At 43.3% G+C, this 14,663-nt stretch overlaps 1 protein-coding gene across 2 annotated transcripts in view; it reads right to left on the minus strand.

Moving 5' to 3' along the window:
• The window catches only part of LOC140736129 (neurotensin receptor type 1-like), a 65,398-nt gene that overhangs the window by 29,726 nt on the left and 21,009 nt on the right, over window positions 1–14,663 (minus strand). The window lies entirely within an intron of this gene.

Below are 14,663 nucleotides of genomic sequence, written 5' to 3' on the forward strand. Positions count from 1 at the left end.
TCAAATTTATCACTTGATTTTGAGAATGTATTTTCAGATTTTTCTTCTGTACTATTTGCTTTATTTTCTCCTAAATGCCATTCCTTTAACTCAAAATGTACAATATCTTTATTCCCTTCTACAATTTCTTCATTTTTAATATCTGTATGCAGGTCAGCTTTAGATCGGGACTGATCACTCTCCACTTTATGACTCCCTTGCATTTCATTACTTTTGGTCATTCCCACCTCCTCCGCACACTCTGCCACGTTTCTCAGCTTGTTACTCTTGTCTCTGCTTGGCTCATCTACAAGATCTGTTTTAGGCTTGGATATAGCGGCTGGCAACTTGATCTCCTTTACTTCTGATTTCTCATCACAAAGCAGATCTGGCACTTTATCCTTAGAACGTGACTGAGTTGTTTCAAAATTACCCTTTTCAAATCCTTTCTCACCACCTTGTGCTTTATCTTCGGACTTTGCTTGCATGCTTTCTGGACGGGACAGGCTATAGAGCCGACTGGTGGGTAGTGAGGCTCCGGGGAGAAGGTAATCGCGCAATCGTAAGGGCGATGTGGAGGCAGAGAAAGGGCCCATTGCTTACTAAGCACCTCTCCAAGATCATGATATTCTGCGGGAACAGTGGACAAGTCAGGAAGTTCAGAGGCCGACAAGGTCATAGTGACCTCCACTGCGGGAAGGGCTGATTGCAGGCAAGAGGAATGGCAGAACGAGCTCCAGTTGACTATCTTCCCAGCGGACCAATTGATATGGGGGTTATGACGGCTTAGCCATGGGTGCCCAAGAACTAAAGGGGCCTGAGGAGAGGAGATTAGATTGAACCATATCTGTCCCTGATGGTTTTTGGAGAGAAGGAGAAGCAGAGGTTCCGTGCAGTGCGTGACACGGGTCAGGAGTTTACCGTCTAGTGCATTGACGTCCGGGGGTTACACAGAGGCTCACGAGAAATATCGGCTTGGAGGGCTAGGTTTCCATCCAGGAAGTTTCCCTCTGTCCATTAGTGCTAGAAGAGGCAAGGACTGTTGGTTGTAACACAGAATGGCTTGAAGCTGCATCTGGGGTCAGGGGACGAAAGGGAAGGTTGTCTGGCTCGCCAGGGTCCCCACAGCTACTGGTGAGCCCCCCCCCCCCACCTTTTGGCCGAAGGGGACAGGTGGCAAGGAGGTGGCCGGACTGACCGCAATAAAGACACTCGCTCGCTCTCATTCTCCAGAGTCGTTCAGCGGGAGAAAGGCAGTTCTGTCCCAGTTACATGGGTTCCTCTCCCGGTGCAGTCGAAGCGGCAAGGCTGGAAGCTACCTGGGGTGCAGGAGGGGGAGAGAGGCTTGTTCTGGTGAGGGGCGGTAAAGACCGCCAAGAGGTGTCCAAAGGTGGTGGTCGACCAGTTCTCTCTCTACGGCGCTCTGGAGGCGATTGTCCAACCTGGTGGTCAGGGAGATCAGGGAATCCAGGCTGTCGGAATCGTCCCTCGCTGCCGACTCGTCCTTCACCAGGTCGTTGAGTCCATTCAGAAACCCCCCCGGAGTGACTCATCGTTCCACCCTGAGTCGGCCGCTAAAGTCCGGAACTCTACTGAATATTCAGCAACACTGCAGGAGCCCTGGCGGAGAGTGAGCAGGCGCTTGGCGGCGTCTCTACCCCAGACTGAGTGATCGAAGACCTTTCTCATCTCCGCAATGAAACTGGCGAAAGAGGAGCAGATATCAAGTTGGTTGTCCCAAACTGCTGTGGCCCATGCTAATGCATTTCCCCTTCGCAACCCAATAACATAAGCAACTTTAGACTTATTTGTGGAGTAGGTCGATGGCCGCTGCTCAAACACCAGGGACCATTGAAGGAGGAAACCCCGGCACTTCCCCAGGTCTCCAGCGTAGAGCTCCAGCTCTGGTACGTGAGGCTTTCTGAGTGAGGTTCCAGGTGTGGGTTGAGTGATATGAGTGGAGACTCGGTCCACCTGGTTACCGATCTGTGTGACGTAAACAGACAGGGAATGGAGGTTCTCCCTGACCTGGAGGAGTTGGTTGTGCCGTCCCAGTAGGGAACCCTGTCTGGCGGGGGCTTGTTGGATGGTGTTTGTGTCCGCTGGGTCCATGTTGGCCAGATTGTTCTGTTGCGACGAACGGGTGAACCCAAACGGGAGGTAGAGTATTCTGAAGTGTGTCTATTAATGGTTGCAGGGAAGGGTGGGGAGTGAGGGTTAGGCCAAGGAAAGCAGAGGAAAGAGAGTGAGGCTTGACTGGGGGTTGAACCCCAATCGCTGTGGTCAGAGCGCGGCGTTTAACCACTGAGCCTGCGGAGAGTCTAGGTGGGTAGCGGGACAAGGGAGAGCAGGGATGCAGACAAGGGTGTGAGGAGAATGGCAGGCAGGAGGATGAGCAGGAAGGCAGGCAGCATGCAATGCTCCTGTTAGCACGGAGAGACAGAGTTAACACGGGCAAACAACAGTGCGGAAACAAAACTTAGAATACGCAATTCTAAGCAGCCTAGAACGTGAACTGCCCCACTGGCTGAAGCAATGATCTGGCGATGAGTGGATGGAAAACCAGGGTATTTATGCTGCAGGTTAGATGAGATTCAGGTGCATTGCAATCAGGAAGCCCGGGAGAACAAAAGGAATGATCACACACACACACACACACACACACACACACACACACACACACACACACACACACACACAAACACACAAGCAGGAGAAACATGGGGAAAAAGGAATTAGGAGAACATGAGGAATAAACGGAAGGGACGGCCGGAACCGTGACAGAAACTAATTCATTCAGCCACCATGCGATCAGCTCACTGGCTACTTTATCATGACTGATGTATGGAACTATAAAGTTTTGTAAAACTTGGGTGCGGCATTTTCACTTAACATTATTTTACCCTTGATATATCTGAGTTTTCCGATGCCATCCTGGAACACTGCAGTGGCATCATCCAGTACCTCTCTTAATTCGCTATCAGTTGACTGTTACAGGGGATGTGGCATGCAAATGGCGGATGGATCTCCAATCAAGTTGTAGCTGTCTCAGCCAATCACGAACCAAAAAACCTGACCCTCCTGGTTTTACCAATACAAGCCCAGCATGTCTTGTTGGTTGTTGTATTTCACTGTTATGAAGGATTTATCTTTTCTCCAGTGGAAGTTCTTATTTGGATATCTGCAGGCTTCAGTTCAGTATCTTTGAAACGCGATCAAACTCATTTTGTGGAGTTACTGAAACAAGTGTCCAATTCCATTTTATGTACATCCTGGCGGTATGCTTTCGTTGTGATTGGGTGATCTGGTGCTTTGCTGTCTCTGAGAGGGTTCCACGAGGCTGCGAGCAGGAGCAAAGTGAGTGGCATGCAGGCCAGGAAGCCTGGAGACAGGGCGTGGGCCCACGACGGACTCCATCTCTTGCCGATCCCGCTGATTAAAGTGCCGAGGAAGATTGAAATCATCGAGGTAAGTGTGGAGAGCGAGCGAGTATTCAGCGCCGTCTACCAGCCTCTTGCTAGAGATGGGTGTCTGTGTGTGGCGGTCTTTCTCTTCCTGTTGCTCACTGCTTTTGAGGAAAGGTCCCTGTGATTGCGTGATCTCCATCTTCCTCAATGCTGTCAGAGCAAGGTTTAATCGTGGTGCTTTTTATATTTGTACTCTCATTCAGGTTTATAATGCATTCTAGTTCTGGCCACTTCTTTTTTTTGTTGCTACTTTTGGGCGATTTTTGAATTGGGGTGACCAGCAGATAATGAACACTGAGCTGAACTGAAATATGCCTTTTGATTTTGTGTTTTATATTCTATGTTTTCACTCTATTTTTTGTTGTTTGCGTGTGGGGGGAAGGGGGATGTTGATGTTTTCCTTTGAACGGGTTGGCTCCATGGTTCTTTGTTTCATGGCTGTCTGTGGGGAAGAGGAATTTCAGGATTGTATGATAATAAAGGTACTTTGAATCTTTGAATTAATTTGCTGTTCACTTTTTGCTGATGAAACCTAAAGTGTTCCGCAATCAATAATAGCTTAGATTCTACAATTATCATTGATTAATAGTTAGTAACAATAATTATGATCTTTTTAAGGAAAAAGGATGTCCTATAGCGTATTTATCTGTATTTATTGTTTTACTCTTAATAAAATGTAATAGACTGAAATAAATAAAGCATTGTTCAAAAATTATTAATATTAATATGTTAAAAAGATAATTGAAAAATAAATATTCATGGAGATGCTAAGTCATGTACAGTATTTACTGTTGTTATCACTGAATATCCAGTGTTTATTCACGAACAGCTGAAAATAAAATATAAGCAGAGTGAAAACAATGCCAACTGCCCTAACCATTTACTATCCAGATATTGATGTGTACATGAGGTCTACGAGGATTTAAAAAATATCATCCAGTATCATAGGTTCTTACAGCCATTGAGTAGGAGACATTTCCTGCGAAAACATCCCGCTGTCCTCAGGCTGTAAACAGTCATTCACTGCTTCATTTGGCAGTATTGATAATTGTTATATATCTTTTGATTATGGGTTTGGTTTAAGGAATTGAGGGCAGCACTGCATGCCCCAAGTCACCAACATTTTGCACGTGCCATTTTGATACATGTTCGCCATCCCTGTATGTAGGATATTTAGTAAATACCCGATTTTATATTGTTTTCAAAAGATAACTTGTCTCACTCTATTACTATATTTTTTCAACATCTGCGTTACTTTAGTCATTGAATAGAGATGTTTATTAAGGGAGAAAACGCCCATCTTAATGATTTCCGTGTATTCACCGAAGTTCTAATGAAAAGTCATCGACATGAAACACTAACTGTTTCTCTCCACAGAACTTCTCAGCATTTCCAGCGCTGTTCTGCTTCCTTTACTGATTTTGTATACGAGAGATTGGAAACATGCTGCTGAATATAGGGTAAGTGTTCCCTTGTTAGCCTGTGTGGCTCATTGCTATGCCTCACGTTATCCCCTAAAATGGGAGAGATCTTCTGTGACACCATTGGGGGGTCCTCGTTGCAACTGCTGGATATCTGCCTGATTTTAACCAGAAACGGCAGATTGATGTGCAAAATCCCAAGAAACTATTGAGAGTGGGAGGTAGAGTATTAATTTTTGTATTATCTTATTTTATTCCTCACATTATCTGGGCATCATCTCAATCTCACTCGAAAGGGTCAATGATTACCTTTATTTGCCATGTACATTTATATGTGCTCGGAATTTGTTGAAATGTGTTGGTATGATTGTGCAACGAAAAACAACATTCAACAATTAAAGAATACAGAATTATATAACAACAAGCTAGAGGTTAAAGTACAGTTATGGACATACTTTAAAGGGTGGCATGGTGGCATAGCAGTTAGCAGAATGCTATTCCAGAGGCAGAGATCACCGGTTGGGATTCAGTTCCTGCCGCTGCCTGTGAGGAGTTGTACATTTTTCATGTGACCACATGGGCTTCCTCCAGGTGCTCCAGTGTCCTCCCACATTCCCAAGACTATGGTTAGGGTTAGGGTTAGTGACGAGAGGCCTAGGCGAGGACAGTAAAGACCCAAGTGCTGGAGTATCCCAGACTAGATTCAAGACACAATTTCGAGACTGAGATAAGAACAGGGTTAGAAACACAGAAAACCTACAGAATAATACAGGCCCTTCAGCCCACAAAGCTGTGCCGAACATGTCCCTACCTTAGAACTACCTAGGCTTACGCATAGCCCTCTATTCTTCTAAGCTCCATGTATCCATTCAGGAGTCTCTTAAAAGACCCTATTGCTTCTACCTCCACTGCCACTGCCGGCAGCCCATTGCACGCATTCACCACTCTCTGTGTAAAAAAACTTACCCCTGACATCTCCTCTGTACCTACTTCCAAGCACCTTAAAACTGTGTCCTCTCGTGTTAGCCATTTCAGCCCTGAGAAAAAGCCTCTGACTATTCACATGATTAATGCCTCTCATCATTTTATACACCTCTATCACCTGTCACCTGTCATCCTCCGTCACTCCAAGGAGAAAAGGCCGAGTTCATCCAATCTATTCTCATAAGGCATGCTCCCCAATCCAGGCAACATCCTTGTAAATCTCCTCTGCACCCTTTCTATGGCTTCCACATCCTTCCTGTAGTGAGGCGACCAGAACTGATCACAGTACTCCAAGTGGGGTCTGACCAGGGTCCTATATAGCTGTAACATTAACCTCTTGACTAGCTGCTAGATGAGAACCTGAGGAGACCAGATGAGAATGCGGATGAGACAGAAATCCCAAAGGTGCGCTAATGATTGAGCACTGAGTCTGAGTTCAGATTCTCTTTAAAAATCCAAATCTTGACACCAAAACATGGCTGTCAATTAGCGGAGCAGTCCAGGATCATTAAAGGGGCTGTGCAAGCTATCCATACTCTGGAGAATCGGAGTGTCTAAACCTTGGAAGTTGGCATGGTTGAACGCATACCGTACAAGGGTAAGTGAGTTATCGGCATGCTATGTTGGTGGCGGAAGCAATGGCAACACTTGCCCAGGGCAAACTTTGTTGATTTTATTTGATGAAAATGATACCCAACGCTGTATACTTCGATGTTTTGAGGTACAAATGACAAATAAAGCTAATCTTTAATCTTTCTCTGGATCCTGTTTTGAAACCATTGTGTGCAAATTGGCTACGTTGCATCTACACGTCAAAAGTACTTGATTAACTGCAAGAAGGTTTAGCATGTCTTGGGATCGTGAAAAACATTCTGTAAATCAAAATCCTTCTCTCTGTGGTTAACATGTCAACTGCATAGAATATGAAATATAGTTTTATTTTCCACTTGACTAGATGGCATCAGACAGAATCAAATTTACACTAGGTCCTTGTCGATCTGTGGAATTATAGAAATTATTCAGTTACTCTCTGAGTAAACTTATTGTAATTGTAATTTTTATTGGAAGTAGAGAATTTTTATTGGTGTAGGTTGTGAATTTTACCCACTTTAAAAAGTTAGGTGTTGTGTAATATGATAATCGTTTTACTGTCTTCATTTGTATTTTAGGGTTGCAAAGGTAGCATAGTGGTTAGCACACCATTTTACAGTACCAGCAACCTGGGTTCAATTCCTGTTGCTGCCTCCCACATTCCAAAAACGGTCCATTAGCAGGTTAATTGGTAATCGTAAGTTGCCATGTGATTAGGCTAGGGTCAAATCGGGGGATTGCTGGGCCGTGCATCTCGACGGACCGGAAGGGCCTATTCTGTGCTGTACATCAATAAGTAAATAAGATCTATTAAACGTGCTGCATGATATCAGACTCACCCAGTTACTTTCATTAATCCAGAGTCAGAATCAGGTTTATTATCGGTGACGTGTGTTGTGATATTTTAAGTAAATCAATTACATTAAGTATGTATGTGTGTGTGTGTGTTTGTCTATATATAAAAATAGCGCAAAACAGAAATTATATGTATTATAAAAAGTGAGGTATTGTTCATGGGTTCAATGCCCATTTAGGAATTGAATGGCAAAGGGGAAGAAGCTGTTCCTGAATCACTGCGTGTGTGGCTTCAGGCTTCTGTACCTCTCCGCCGATGGTAATAAAGAGAAAAGGGCATGTTCTGGGTGGCGGGGGTCCTTAATAATGGACATCACCTTTCTGAGGCACCGCTCCTTGAAGATGTCTTGGGTACAATGGAGGCTAGTACCCAAGATGGAGCTGACTAATTTTCATAAGATCATAAGATATAGGAGCAGAAGTAGGCCATTTGGCCCATCGAGTCTGCTCCGCCATTCAATCATGGGTTGATCCAATTCTTCCAGTCATCCCTACTCCCCTGCCATCACCCCATACCCTTTGATACCCTGGCTAATCGAGAACCTAGCCATCTCTGCCTTAAATACACCCAATGACTTGGCTTGTACAGCCACAGATTTACCACCCTCTGACTAATTTTACAACCCTCTATAGTTTCTTTTGGTCCTCTGCAGTAGCACCTCTCCTCCCCACCCACCCCCATACCAGACAGTGATGCAGTCTATCAGAATGGTCTCCACGGTACATCTGTAGAAGTTTGAGTGTTTTAGTTGACAACCTGAATCTTTTCAAACTCTTTATGAAATACAGCTGCTGGCTTGCCTTCTTTATAGCTGAATTGATATGTTGGGACCAGGTTAGATCCTCAGAGACCTTGACACCCAGGAACTTGAAATTGCTCACTCTGCAATTCTGATCCCACTATGAGGCTTGGTTCATGTTCCCTGAAGTTCACGATCAGCTTTTTCGTCTTACTGACATTGAGTGCAACGTTGTTGTTGCAACACCACTGAACTAGCTGGTAAACCTTTTTCCTGTAAGCCTTCTCATCTTCATCTGAGATTCTACCAACAATGGCTGTATCTTCAGCAAATTTATACATAGTATTTGAGCTATACATAGCCACACAGTCATGGGTATAGAGGGAGAAGAGCAGTGGGCTAAGCACACACCCTTGAGGTGTGCCAGTGTTGATCATCAGTAAGGAGGATATGTTATCATCAATCTGCACAGATTGTGGTCTTCCGGTTAAGAAGTCGAGGTTCCACTTGCAGAAGGAGGTACAGAGGCCCAGGTTCTGTAACTTCTCAATCAGGATTGTGGGAATGATGGTATTGAATGCTGAGCTATAGTCGATGAACAGCATCCTGATATAGATGTTTGTATTGTCCAGGAGATCTAAGAACCATCGAGATTGCATCTGCTATTGACCTATTGTGGTGATCAGCAAATTGCAATGGGTCCTGGCTCTTGCTATGGCAGGAGTTAATTCTAGCTATGACCAACCTCTCAAAATCACTGTAGATGTGAGGGCTACTGGGTGATAGTCACTAAGGCAGCTTACATTACTCTTCTTAGGCACTGGTATAATTGTTGCCTTTTTGAAGCAAGCGGGAACTTCCACCCATGGCAGTGAGAAATTGAAAATGTCCTTGAATACTTCCGCCAGTTGGTTGGCACAAGTTTTCAGAGCCTTACCAGGTATTCCATCAGGGTTTGCCACCTTGTGAGAGTTCATTCTTCTTTAAGACAGCCTAACATTGGCCTCTGAGACAGAGATCTTAGGATCACCAGGTGCAGCAGGGATCTTCACAGCTGTAGATATATTCTTCCTTTCAAAGAGGGCATAGGGGTGTGAGCTCATCCTGGAGTGAAGCATTGCTGCCATTCATGCTAGTAGGTTTCATTTTGTAGGAAGTAAAATCTTGTAAACTGTCAGAGTTAATGAGCATCTGATGTCACCTCCAACCTCACTCGCAATTGTCTCTTCGCTCTTGAAATAACCCTCCGCAAGTTATACCTGGTTTTCTTGTACAGATCTGGGTCACCAGACATAAATGCCACAGGCCTAGCCCTTGCAGATGAAGAACCTCTTGGTTCATTCATGGATTTTGGTTTGGGAGCATACAGCAAGTTTTCATGGGCATACACTCATCTACACAGGTTTCAATGAAGTTGGTAACAACTGTGGCATATTCATCCAGATTTGAAGATGAATCCCTGAATACAGTATAGTAATTCATTGAAGAAGCATCTTAATCTTTCTTAAACTGAACACAGACTAAGGAATCTAATTCAGGAGAAGTGTTTCTAGAAGCCAATTGATAAATATCAAGCATATCAAGAAGCAGACAGCGCTAATCATCCAGATGTGGTCGTATTAGGCAGAGGCTGATAAAGCGATTTGCATAGAGCATAAATATGGGCATGGGATGGCATGGTAGCACAGTGGTTAGCGCAATCGCTTTACAGAGCCAGCAATCACTGATCATGGTTCGATTCCTGCCCATTGTCTGAAAGGAGTTTATACGTTCTCCACGTGACCAGCTGGGTGTCCTCTGGGTGCTCTGGTTTCCTCCCACATTGCAAAGATGTATATTTAGGGTTTGTAAGTTATGGGCATGCTGTGTTGGTGCTGGAAGCGTGGAGACACCTGCAGGCCTCCCCCAGCAGACTCATTGCTAATCTGATTTAACGTAAATGACATATTTCATTGTACGTTTTGATGTATATGTGACAGATAAAGGAAATTGTTAAATCTTTCTTTAGGCTGAATGGCTTGTATCTGAGCATTAAATACTTTAAGATATTGTAACTTTGCAAATGACAAACAGATATTCCAAAATGGCCCAGCAACATTATGCAATAAGGCAACATTTTATGGGTTTCATGTTTGTCTTGTGTTGTTTGCTTGCTCATTAAGAGAAATGGAACATCCCTCCAGTGCTAACTACAACATTAATTTGTTAGCAGGAAGACCTGAATTTGTGAATAATTCTTAACAGTTTCGGTTTGCCAACTTTATTTCAAACCAGTTTGCATCTCTTAAAAGAGTTGCTTTATGAACTGGTAGGAATGTTGTAAGAACATAATAAGAAGACAAGAGATAATCGATGTTGTACGTCATTTGATCAATTTGTGTGGGGAAGAGATTATCATATGGACAGCACATGAGATTCATAAATGTTTTCAAATCCCCCTTGGAAAACTGCAACATCAAAACCATCTCGTATAAACATAGGAAACATCATGGCTGATGAAGGGTCTCGGCCCGAAACGTTGGCTACTCTTTTCTCATGGATGTTGCCTGACCTGCTGAGTTCTTCCAGCGTTCTGTTCGTAAACATCATGGCTGATCTTTTACCTCAGTGTTACTGCCCTGTATTAACTCTATAGCTCATAATTCTTTTAATATTTAATATTTAAAGGTCTATTGAGGAGTATAGGAAACTGATACAGGACTTTGTGATATGGTGCAACTCAAACTACCTGCGTCTCAATATCACCAAGACCAAGGAGATGGTGGTGGACTTTAGGAGATCTAGGCCTCATATGGAGCCAGTGATCATTAATGGAGAATGTGTGGAGCAGGTTAAGACCTACAAGTATCTGGGAGTACAGTTAGACGAAAAGCTAGACTGGACTGCCAACACAGATGCCTTGTGCAGGAAGGCACAGAGTCGACTGTACTTCCTTAGAAGGTTGGCGTCATCTGTAGTGAGATGCTGAAGATGTTCTATAGGTCAGTTGTGGAGAGCGCCCTCTTCTTTGTGGTGGCGTGTTGGGGAGGAAGCATTAAGAAGAGGGACGCCTCACGTCTTAATAAGCTGGTAAGGAAGGTGGGCTCTGTCGTGGGCAAAGTACGACAGAGGGTTTAACATCGGTAGCTGAGCGAAGGGCGCTGAGTAGGCTACGGTCAATTATGGATAACTTTGAACATCCTCTACATAGCACCATCCAGAGACAGAGAAGCAGTTTCAGCGACAGGTTACTATCGATGCAATGCTCCTCAGACAGGATGAAGAGGTCAATACTCCCCAATGCCATTAGGCTTTACAATTCTACCGCCAGGACTTAAGAACTTTTTAAAAGCTATTATTAATGCTTTTTGAGATAGTGATTTAGATGCATATCATATTTTTTACTGAGTTAAGTATTGTATGTAATTAGTTTTGCTACAACAAGTGTATGGGACATTGGAAAAAAAGTTGAATTTCCCCATGGGGATGAATAAAGTATCTATCCATCTATCTATCTATCTATCTATCTTTTTCTCATTAACTCAATGATAAAAGCTACACCACCCACTATTTACAGAAATCTAACTTCTGATTGAACAAATTCCTTCTGGTCTTTGTCTTGTCAAATCCTGTACTTTGAGTTTAGAATTCCTGGATGCTAAACACCTCAGCTGAGGAAAACACCCTCCTTGCATTTATGATTTAAAAATGCATCATTGAGATTACATTTCATTCTCCAAAAGTCCAAGAGTATCAAATCCAGGAATCAATCTGGTCACCCTTTGCATTCCCTCTATTGCAAGTATTTTCTTGCAAGTATATTCCTCAGTTAGGCAGATCAGACAGTATTCCAGGAACAACCTCATGAGCTCCCTAGACAACAGGAGCAAAAAAATCTTTGTTCTTGTACTCAAATTCTCCTTTGATAAAGGTTAATATAGCGTTGGATTTCCTAACTACTTGTCCATTTATTTACAAGAGTATTCAACATCAACACTGTTCAAGAAATATCCCACTGTAGCGGTGTGCTACACGCAGCACAAAAATAATGACACGGAGTTGGTAAACTGCAGTCAAAGATAAAGTTTATTCCAACTTCACAGTCTTGCTTTAAAGCCTCGCTCACCCACCGGATGCCTCTACTCGCACGTACTGAAACTCCCTCAGGCTTTCTCCTTTGTGCCTGCACGCTGGCTAATTGTCAGCCGGTTCAAGTGTGCTAGTAATTGGGTCGCCACACCACTTCCATTTTCTTTAGCAAGATTAATGACGTTATATCTTTCCAGATTATATCCTATCTGCCAAATATTTGCCAGTTCAGATCTCTTCAAGCACTGCAAGCTCCTTAAAACCCACATTTATGTATCTTCTATGAAGTTTGATACATTGGATTCGATCCTTTTCTCCACATCACTAATGGAGTGATTTAGAAAGACTGTAAAAAGATGGATTATCATTACTGCTCTTTGTGGCACATTAGCTCAATCCAAAATGGTCCAAATACAGTGCTTTCTTGTTTTGTTCAATAATCTCTATTGTAGCGCCTTATTGAAGGCCTTCCAAAAATCAACTATTTCAGTTTATGTTTTCCACTAGTCACAACTTGGAAAAATATTTAACCATATTTGTCAATGTGGCATTCCATTCATAATTCCAATTCCTGGTATTATTTTCTATGTGTCCTGTTTCCAATTCCTTAATAATGAATTCCTGCATTTTCCACACTACTGATGTCAATTTTCTCTCCCCATTTTATTTCTTACATGCTGACTTCAATCCATGAGAACCATTCCAGAATCAATGGTATTTAGGAAGGTGCCAATCTATGTATAATTCTAGATAATGACTGACCCGCTATCGCCATAGCCACCTTCTCAAAATGGTAGAATGAAGGAAAATGCAACTGGCTCCAACAAGATGGCACTCTGTGGGAGATACCTGGCCCCATGTTTTTCCATTGGTGCATTCTCTACCATTTGTATGATACTGTATGTAGAAAAAAATGCAAGGATTAAAAGATATCAAATCAGTTCTCAGAAATCCTCAATCAGAACGTATAGTATTTGGCTCAAAACACAAGACACTGAAGCAATTTGGCAGCTCAGGCCACACTGCAGAAGGAAATAGACATTTCACCTGGACTGAAAGGTAGAGGGGAGACAGCCAGTATTTATAATGACATGCTGAGTTCCTTCTGCATCATATGTGTTGTACTTGATTCTAGCATTTGTCTTCTCTTGTGTCTCTAGTATTTGACCCACCCAGAATGATTGCAGGCAAAGTCTAAGAGGAATTTATAGATGCTACCCAACTTTATTTGTGAATATTGCGCTGGATTTCAAAAGCTTGACGTACACGAGTGATCAGCCACCTTTTGTCCTTTGCCTGTCTCATTGATGCAAAGTAATAATTACTTGCAGTCCAGGACACCAATGGATGAAAGGATTCAGCATGGATGAAGTATACAAAACCTCTTCAGTTTTAATCTGCTTTGAACTTAGATCAAGGGAGTATGTGATGCTATGAGGTGACTCCACTGTTTATCTGAATCAGAAACTCCACTAACTAGAGCAATTGTAGCAGTATTCACTAAAAGCATGAATATCAGCATTCCTTATTTCCCAAAATGCACTTCCTACTTTCTCATTCATTCATACAATCAAATCAAACCCATCAAAGTGCTGCACTCAGTAGCATGCTGCAGCTTCTAGCATCTGCCTAATTCAATTCCTTTCATGTTTATTTCATGTTTTTGACAATTGTTGCTCACTACTTCTGCAAAATATTTCACAGTCATTTTATTCTACGTTGACAGCAGGAATTCTCCTGCAGCGTTTCAAACCGGAAGGCTCTATAGGGGTAGTTAAAACTGTCCAGTGCATCACTGTGCCAGCCTATCGGCCATACGTACAGAAGGGTGCTGGATAATGGCCAGCAATATCATGAAGGATCCTACCCACCCTGTTCATGGATTACTGCTATCAGGAAGGAGGCCACATAGCATCCATGCCAGGACCACCAGCCTGATTTCACTACTCAGTATTTTAGGACCAGCCTCTAGCATCAGATTTCTGAATGGACAATGAACCCATGAACACTATTTTTGCACAACTTATTTAATTTTATAATTATAGACAATAAGACCATATAACATCGGAGCAGAATTAGGCCATTTGGTCCATTGAGTCTGCTCCGTCATTCAATAATGGCTGATCCTTTTTTTCTCCTCCTCAACCCCAGTTCCCGAGCTTCTCCCCATAACCTTTAATGCCATGCCCAATCAAGAACCTATCAATCTCTGCCTTAAATACACCCAACGACCTGGCCTCCACAGCTTCCTGTGGTCAGTCAGAGTTGACCATGGATATTGCATCCTAACTGTCTAGAAATGCAAGCCTAGGCAGTGCGATATGGAGAGCAAGCTGTTGCCCGTGTAGAAAGCTCCCCATCTGCAAAGGAATGGCAGAGACCAATGTAATTTGGTACCAGCAGCATCACAGGAGTTGCCAGTCAGCAGTGAGCTCAAGGTAGGACTGCCTTAGGGTCTCCTGCTCCAGATTTTTCCCTCACAGTTTACTCCAGAAACCTTCCCCGTGAGTGGGTACAGCCGCAAGGCAGCGGAGGTTTGAGATCAGAGTTTTCCTTCT

This window comes from Hemitrygon akajei, chromosome 11, assembly GCF_048418815.1.
Source record: "Hemitrygon akajei chromosome 11, sHemAka1.3, whole genome shotgun sequence".
Lineage (NCBI taxonomy): Eukaryota > Metazoa > Chordata > Chondrichthyes > Myliobatiformes > Dasyatidae > Hemitrygon > Hemitrygon akajei.